Consider the following 7,863-nt stretch of genomic DNA (forward strand, 5'->3'; position numbering starts at 1 on the left):
TACACGTGTCATGTTTGTAATGCCTGAAAAAATTGGTTGAATGCCCCTTTATTTTCAGTCAAGTTTTTTTTTCAGTTGGTGTCAGATTTTTACTGGTTGGTATATTTGATTGAAGGCCAATTCAATTTCAGTCGATTGTAATATAGACACTCCTTTTTTTAATACCAAAGTGTTCTCTATGGGGGAAGCCTATACGGCGCTTCCGCGCGCTGGGCGTTCTCATGCGCAAGCCCATTTTTTGTTTTTATATTCGTAATTTCTTTTTCTTTCTTTTTTCCTTTCATTTTCTTTTCTGTTTTCCTTTTTCTCTCTTCTTTTCTCATCTTTATTTTTCACTTTTTTTGTGAAATTTCTTTTCAAATTCGCAAAGATTTTTTTGTTCATCGAATTTCAAAAAATGTTCATCGATGTAAAAAAAGGGTTAATCGAATTCAATTTTTTCATCGGATTTAAAAAACGTTCATCAAAATTTGTTCACCGACCTCAAAAAAATTCATTAAATTAAAATTGTGTTCATCATTTTCGAAAAATGTTCAACAAATTCATTTTTTACCGAATTAAAAGTTTTTATTCAAGTTTAAAAAACGTTCATCATTATTAAAGAATGCTTATAATTTTTTCCAAAAAATAAAAAATTGCTCATATTTTTTGAAATCATGGACGTTTTTTGAATTAAAGAACTGTTTTTGAGAAGTCAAAACGAACAATGTTTTTTGCAATTTTAGAACCTTTTTGTAATCACAAATTATTTTAACATAAAATAAAAATGAAAAGTACAACAAACGTATATATCTAAAAATACCCAACATAGTAAAAATCGTTTTATAATAAGCACACAGTTATATGTATATATTCACACTTTTTAAAAACTGGTCAAAATTCCCAAGAGTTGTTACATTTAAAAAATGCATTTAGAAATGTTCAGAAAAATGCTTTTTTTATAAACCATTTTGTTTTATTAAAAAAGTTCATGTTTGCCGAAAAGAAAAGAAAAAGATTTAGAGACTATTCCATGAATTATTCTTCAATTAGCCGAAGAATGTCGAGGTGGCTTCTTAACGACCAATATTCAGCCGAGAAACAATAATCATGTTTATTAGAACTATAAGAAATGGTGCGTAATGATAAAGAACTTCAGGACTTCATGGAGTCCAAGGTTTGCTGGGTGCGACGTTCGGCGAATAAAGTTGCCCATATTTTATTTTCGAGCCTACCAACGTGATAACTTCAATAAGTCACAATGATTCCAACCCAAAAGTTGTACCTATTGACACATTGAGTAGATTTTGCAAGATTCCATGCCCGTTGCAACGCACGGGCATTTGTACTAGTAATATATATACGTGCTATTAATACACAACTACGGAAAGTTCTCTTATGTTTTGAGCAGAGACAGGGCAATGATTAACTGGTCTACTTGTGAGATTTGACAGAATCAAATCTCACAATTAGGGTAAAACACATGGATTCATTTCATCCTACTCCTGCATGATGTGGGGTTGTTATATCTAAGCATAAACACGCCGTAATTAGCACACACTCTGAACTGAAGCTTGCAAAACCAAACTCTTTTCTTTCGTCAAGCCTGACAAAAAAAATGCATTTGCATGATGTGTGTGAGAGTGTGAACGTTGGAGAAGCAAGGATCAGTGCAGGGCAGCAGCCGCAGAAGAAGCAGCTGAACCTCAAGACAGACAGGTCTTACTCAGATGAAATAAACCGAGTTCTAAGTGTATAAAGGGTGATGATTCATTCGAGAGACATAGGAGTAGCATCTAACATAACATATTGTACTGCCAACTGAAGTCTCACGAGTAATACACCTGTAGGCTGAATGCAAAATCTCACAAGTGGAGTAGTGGTGAACTGAATCTTGCAAAGTCCAAACAAACCCTTGCTTGAACTTGAAGCCTGACAGAAAGAATAAACTCACACTGGTAAACACATGAATTTAATCTAGGACAGCGTCCCCATATATATTAACGGTTGGTTAACGCCACACACATGGATAGTGTGCCAAGAAATCAAACCGATTCAGAAGAAATTAACACCTCTATAACTGCTCTAGGTCGAAGAAGGGCTGGGAAGCGGAAAGGGGAAGATTGGACGCGAAGAGAAACTTTATAATATCATGCGGAATAACTCTGTTTTTTAGCACGTCTGAAGAGGAACTTGCCTATCTAGTAACTTAGTATGTACTGACAATGTACAACATCATACGTATAATGTAGCAGTATAGAGGTGCTATTAATGCACAACTAAGGAAAGGTCTCTTGTGTTTTCCTTTTTGATAAGAGACAAGGCCATGATTAATTGGATTGGTGGGATTTGACTGAATAAAACCTCTACATGTGTAAGTACTCCCTCCGTCCCAAAATTCTTGTCAAGAAATTTGGGACAGAGGGAGTAGTAAGTAAAACACAAGAAATTTGGGACAGAGGGAGTAGTAAGTAAAACACACTCAGTCAAGGCCATGTCTCTGTAGTTTTTTTTTTAAATTTTTTTAGAAAAGGCGGACAACCCCCGGCCTCTGCATCTGGAAAGAAGAAACCAAGTTCTAATAAGTGTATAATAAAGAGGGATCATTCATTCCAGAGACATACTAGTAGCTGTATCAACACAAGGGGCTGTCGTGATACATGTTGAACTGTGAATTGAACTCTCACAAGTAAGACACCTTATTAGTAAGTTGAATGCCCCCCAAATCTCACGAGTGCTTGTGAAGTGAATCTTGAAGCCTGGCAAAAATCAAGAATTGCTCCCAGGAAATCTTGAAGCTTGACAAAGTCATCACATAGTGTACAGTACAGTACAGGGTTCCAATAAACAAAGTGAATCAGAAGAAATTAACACCTCTATAGCTCTAGGTCGAAGAAGAAGTGCTTGATTACCGATTGGGGTCATAGAGAAGCCTGACAAAGTCATTACATAGAGGGAAGAGGTCCTCTGCCGTCGCCTCAGCCGCCCGGCGGCTTCCTCCAGCGGCGACAGAGGGGAGGATGGGGATGGAGGTGCCCGGTGGCGTGCGGGGTGGATTTCACTTCCAACCTTTGCAACAACTAAGGATGCATACAACCATTAAGCATCAGTATCAGGATTTTTATCTTGGTTAATAATCAAGCCCGGTCCTCGAGTACCAGGAAAGGCTGGTCGTCAAGAATAAATAGGGAACTAGGGGCTGATCTTACTTGTGAGTGATGAGTGTCTAACGGTGAAATTAGGAGTTGATGTTGTTCGGCCACTGTACATTTGTGCCTGAGAGTATATATAATGTGGTTGATTGATCGCAGCGAATATGGAAATATGGCTTAATTGCTAGTGTTCTGGTTCAAACGGTTTATGTACTCCAAAGTGTATGAGGAAAGAAACTACATTAAGCCTACTGCCAAACATTAGGCATGCAAGTGGTCGTGCCGGAGTGGTTATCGGGCATGACTAGAAATCATGTGGGCTTTGCCCGCGCAGGTTCGAATCCTGCCGACCACGCCTTTTTTTTCCTTTCGTTTTCCTCTTGTTTCCCTATGCTTGTTTCTTTTTTTTTGAACACTTCCCTATGCTTGTTTCTAACCAGACGAATGGTCTCCACCAATTGTTATCTTGGAGGATGTTGTTTTGTTCTAGAAGCGTACCAAACAGAATCACCATTTCTAGATTCTGTTTTTTTATTTAAGTTATGAAACGGGATCGACAGCCGCCGAACATTTATTTTATTTTCACACTACAAATTGTGAACATTAAAAATAAATGTAAACATTAAAAATAATTGTAAACATTTTCTTACAATCCTTGAACATTTTTAAAAATTCATGAATATTTTTTAAGTTTTAAAAACATCCTTTGAACATTTCTTAATTTTGCAAACTTTATTTCGAATTTGTGAATATTTTTGAAATCCAAGATTTAAAAAAAGCATTGAACATATTTTTATACTCATGGTTTTTAGTTTGTAATATTTTAAAAATCAGTGAGCATCTTTTGATTTAACGAACTTTAAAAGAAAAGATAGCCGGCCAATGGTACACACCTATGTTTGGTGGTCCCTCTTTCACTTCCTTGCTATTTATAAGATAGCAGTGGAGCTAAGTGAAAAAAATATACTAAGCGAGCGAGTGGACCAGGGAGCCGAGTTGAGCTAGCGGGAATTTCGTGGGGCGGCTCATGTGAATGTTATACAGGAATTTCATGGTTTCAGCGTTGAATAGGAGCTTCCAAGGGGCTTGCGAACCTTCCCCTAGGTCGCGAACCTAGGGTTCTCTAGTCCTCCGGCGGCGCGACCGCCGTGAGTTCCTTCGAGACCCGATCGGCACTCCGTCGATTGGCTTCCTTTCTGCTCGAGCACCTACCCGCTCCTCCTCTCTATCGTTTTCGCCCCCCAAGTCAATTTGGTCTACCAGGGAGACCTTGAGCGATCATGGCGGAGGGGCAAGGGAGCGGATCGGGCACCCAGGAGCAGGAAGACGATACCAGCAGGCTGCTTGAGAGATTGAACCTAGAGGAAGATGAAGCGGATGACCTAGTCTGGGAAGATGAAATTGATGCGGATGAGATTAAACCGAAGTGGCTTGCCCTAGGGCGGGTTCTGACGATGAAAAGTTTTAGCCAGAGTGCCCTGATCGCGGAGATGAAGGCGGCGTGGAATCCTGCCCAACCGGTGGTTTGGAGAAGGATCAAAGCAAACCTCTTTTCTATTCAATTCAGCTGTCTGGCGGACTGGAATAAGGCCATGCATCAGGGGCCTTGGGATTTTCACGGTATGGCTTTGCTCATGGCCGAGTATGATGGATTTACAAAACCAGAGAGAATAAAGTTAGACATGTTGGAAACTTGGTGCCAGATTCACAGGTTGCCGGATGGAGTTCTGAAGAGTAAGAGTGCTTTACATAATCTAGCTAGCAGAGTTGGCTTGGTGGAGGAAGTTCAGGTTACATTACCGAATGGTTTCATTGGTGAATTCATTAGGGCAAGAGTGAGTTTGGATGTAAACAAAAAGTTGACTAGGGCAGTTGGAATCACAAAGGGAGGTGAGACAGAGAAGTACCTAGTGAAGTTTGAGAAACTTCCAACGTTTTGCCACGCTTGTGGTTTTATGGGCCACTGGCATGAAGAATGTGGTTCTGGGGAACATGATCAATCTAAATTTGAATGGGGGAGCTTCCTGTTGGCAGGAAGAAGAGGAAGAGGTGGTGGCCGAGGTGGTCGAGGCCCTGCGGATAGACAGAAAGAGGGAGAAGAAAATCAAGGTGGGCGGGGCCGAGGATCTGGACATGGGTTTGGAAGAGGCCGGGGCACAAACAGCCAATTCAACCCACCTGATCCAAGTAATGGAGGTAACTATGACAGGCCATGGAGATATAATTATAATCACATGGAAGGGGCGGAAGAAGGAGGGAGGATAGGTGATGAGATTGTTCAAGCATCGACTCAGGATGCAAGAGTTAATGTGGAGTCTGATAACGTCCTGGGAAAGAGACTAGCAGCAGATAGCAATTCTGTAGCCTTATCTGGAGGTAAAACAAATATGGTTTCAGACCCAAAATCTGCTATAATTCCCTTTGCTGGGAGTAGTTCAGAGAAGGCCCCGGAGATGGCCACCATTGCACAAAAAATAAATCTATTTGGGGGAGATGCACAAGACGAAGAGAGGGAGATGGAGCCATCAAACACACCTCAGAAAAACTCGAACATGAAAAAGTTTAAGGACAAGGATGGGCTAGCGGTGGACAGTAATAAACACCAAGAAAATACATCGGCGACGTCCCGCGAGGATGATCGCCGGGCGCAATGAAACTACTATCTTGGAACTGCCGGGGGCTTGGGGACGAACCGGCAGTTCGAGCTTTGCTGGACGTCCAGCGAAGCACATGTCCCGACGTGATGTTTCTATCGGAGACTCACATGGATAGTTTTCCAGCTGAATGCTTGAGGAGACGTTTAAAGATGGATCAGAAAATGGTGTGTACTAGCAATGGGAGAAGTGGAGGTCTGATTCTGTTGTGGCGTAATGGAATAACGGTCCAAAGACTTGGACTAGACCCAATGTTCATAGATGTTCAGATCACGTGTGATAATAATGCGTGGCGATTTATTGGTATGTATGAAGAATTCCGCTGGGCAAACAAGCACTTGATATGGGGTCGAATGCGAGATCTATATCAGAGCAATAATAATCTTCCATGGTTGATGATGGGAGACCTCAATGAGATCCTTTTCTTGCATGAGAAGGAGGGGGGTAACCCACGGCCCCCACAATATATGGTAGCTTTTCAACAGGCAATCGATGACTGCAGGTTACATGATATGGGGTATATTGGAGATACTTTTACATGGAGAAGAGGGAGAATTAGAGAAAGACTGGATAGAGGCCTAATCAACAATGAATGGGCTAGCCTGTTCCCTAATGCTGGTGTAGAGCATTGTAACTTCAATCATTCAGACCATCGACCCTTGTTGCTGAATACAGAATTTTATGTTAACAAAGGAGTTGCAAATGGTGGACCTAAGAGGTTTGTAGCGTGATGGTTGAGAGAAGCGCAGTTCCCGGACTTGGTAACAAAAACATGGGAAAGTTTGAAGAACGACCCAGCGTCACCGGGGGTGTTCGAGAAGCTTACAAAAATGCATTCGGTCTTTCATGATTGGGACCAGCGTGTTCTGAAAAAACCAAAGAAAAGGTTAAGAAAATCCCAACGTGAGTTAGAGAGGATCATTTCAGGGCCTATGACTGATGAAAATGAGACGAAGAGGAAGGAGCTTGCAGAATTGGTGGAGTATTTACTGGAGTTGGAGGAAATTCAGAGTATGCAAAGATCACGAGTGGATTGGCTTAAGTTTGGTGACAGAAACACAACTTTTTTTCAAGCGTTTGCAGCAGCGAGGCGTAAAAAGAATTTTATTAAAAAATTGAAAGATGCCAGTGGCAATATAATAGAGAATGTGGATGAGTTGAATTCTCATATCCAGAGCTACTTTGAGGGGCTGTTCACCTCGGAGGTATTTGACACGGACCCGACGTTGTTGCAAAAGGTACAGCCTAAGGTGACAACTCAGATGAATGACATGTTGATGGCCCCGTTTACTTCTGATGATGTTCGTAAAGCGGTGTATAGTATTGGGGATTTGAAGGCACCGGGTCCTGACGGACTACATGCGATATTTTTTAAAAAGTATTGGCACATTATTGGGGAGGATATTACTGCTGTTGTACTACATGCTATCAACTCAAAACATATTCCACAAGAGTGGAACGATACATCTATAGTATTAATCCCTAAGGTGGATTCCCCAGATGTGATCACTCAATACCGTCCAATCAGCCTTTGCAATGTTCTGTACAAGATAATATCTAAGATGCTTTCTAGTCGTTTGAAAAGTATTCTGCCAGATATAATATCTCCAACCCAAAGTGCATTTGTTCCTGGTAGAATGATAACTGACAATATTCTAGTGGCTTATGAGTGCATTCATAAAATTAAGAACACTAGGAATACTCAGGCTGGTCTGTGTGCAGTCAAATTGGACATGCATAAAGCTTATGACAGAGTTGAGTGGGTTTTCCTGAGGAACATGATGAAAAGGTTGGGTTTTGATGATCGGTGGATAGATCTTATAATGGAATGTGTGAGCTCAGTAAGATACAGGGTTCGTTTTAATTCACAAGAAACATAGATGTTTATTCCGTGGAGGGGAATTCGGCAAGGTGACCCTTTATCACCTTACCTCTTTCTGATTTGTGCTGAGGGTATTTCTAGCATTTTGCAGTATGAAGAAGAAGTTGGTGGCATTGATGGGATAAGAGTGTGCAGGAATGCACCGTCAGTTTCATACCTTTTATTTGCTGACGATTCTCTAATTCTCATGCGGGCA

General features: G+C 40.9%; 1 non-coding gene across 1 annotated transcript; it reads left to right on the forward strand.

Annotated features, from left to right (window-relative positions):
- Window positions 1-3,404: 3,404 nt before the first annotated feature.
- Window positions 3,405-3,486, forward strand: TRNAS-AGA. Its single transcript has one exon. It is a non-coding gene; the product is annotated as a tRNA-Ser (tRNA).
- Window positions 3,487-7,863: the final 4,377 nt, after the last annotated feature.

This window comes from Triticum dicoccoides, chromosome 7A, assembly GCF_002162155.2.
Source record: "Triticum dicoccoides isolate Atlit2015 ecotype Zavitan chromosome 7A, WEW_v2.0, whole genome shotgun sequence".
In the NCBI taxonomy this organism is placed as follows: Eukaryota; Viridiplantae; Streptophyta; class Magnoliopsida; order Poales; family Poaceae; genus Triticum; species Triticum dicoccoides.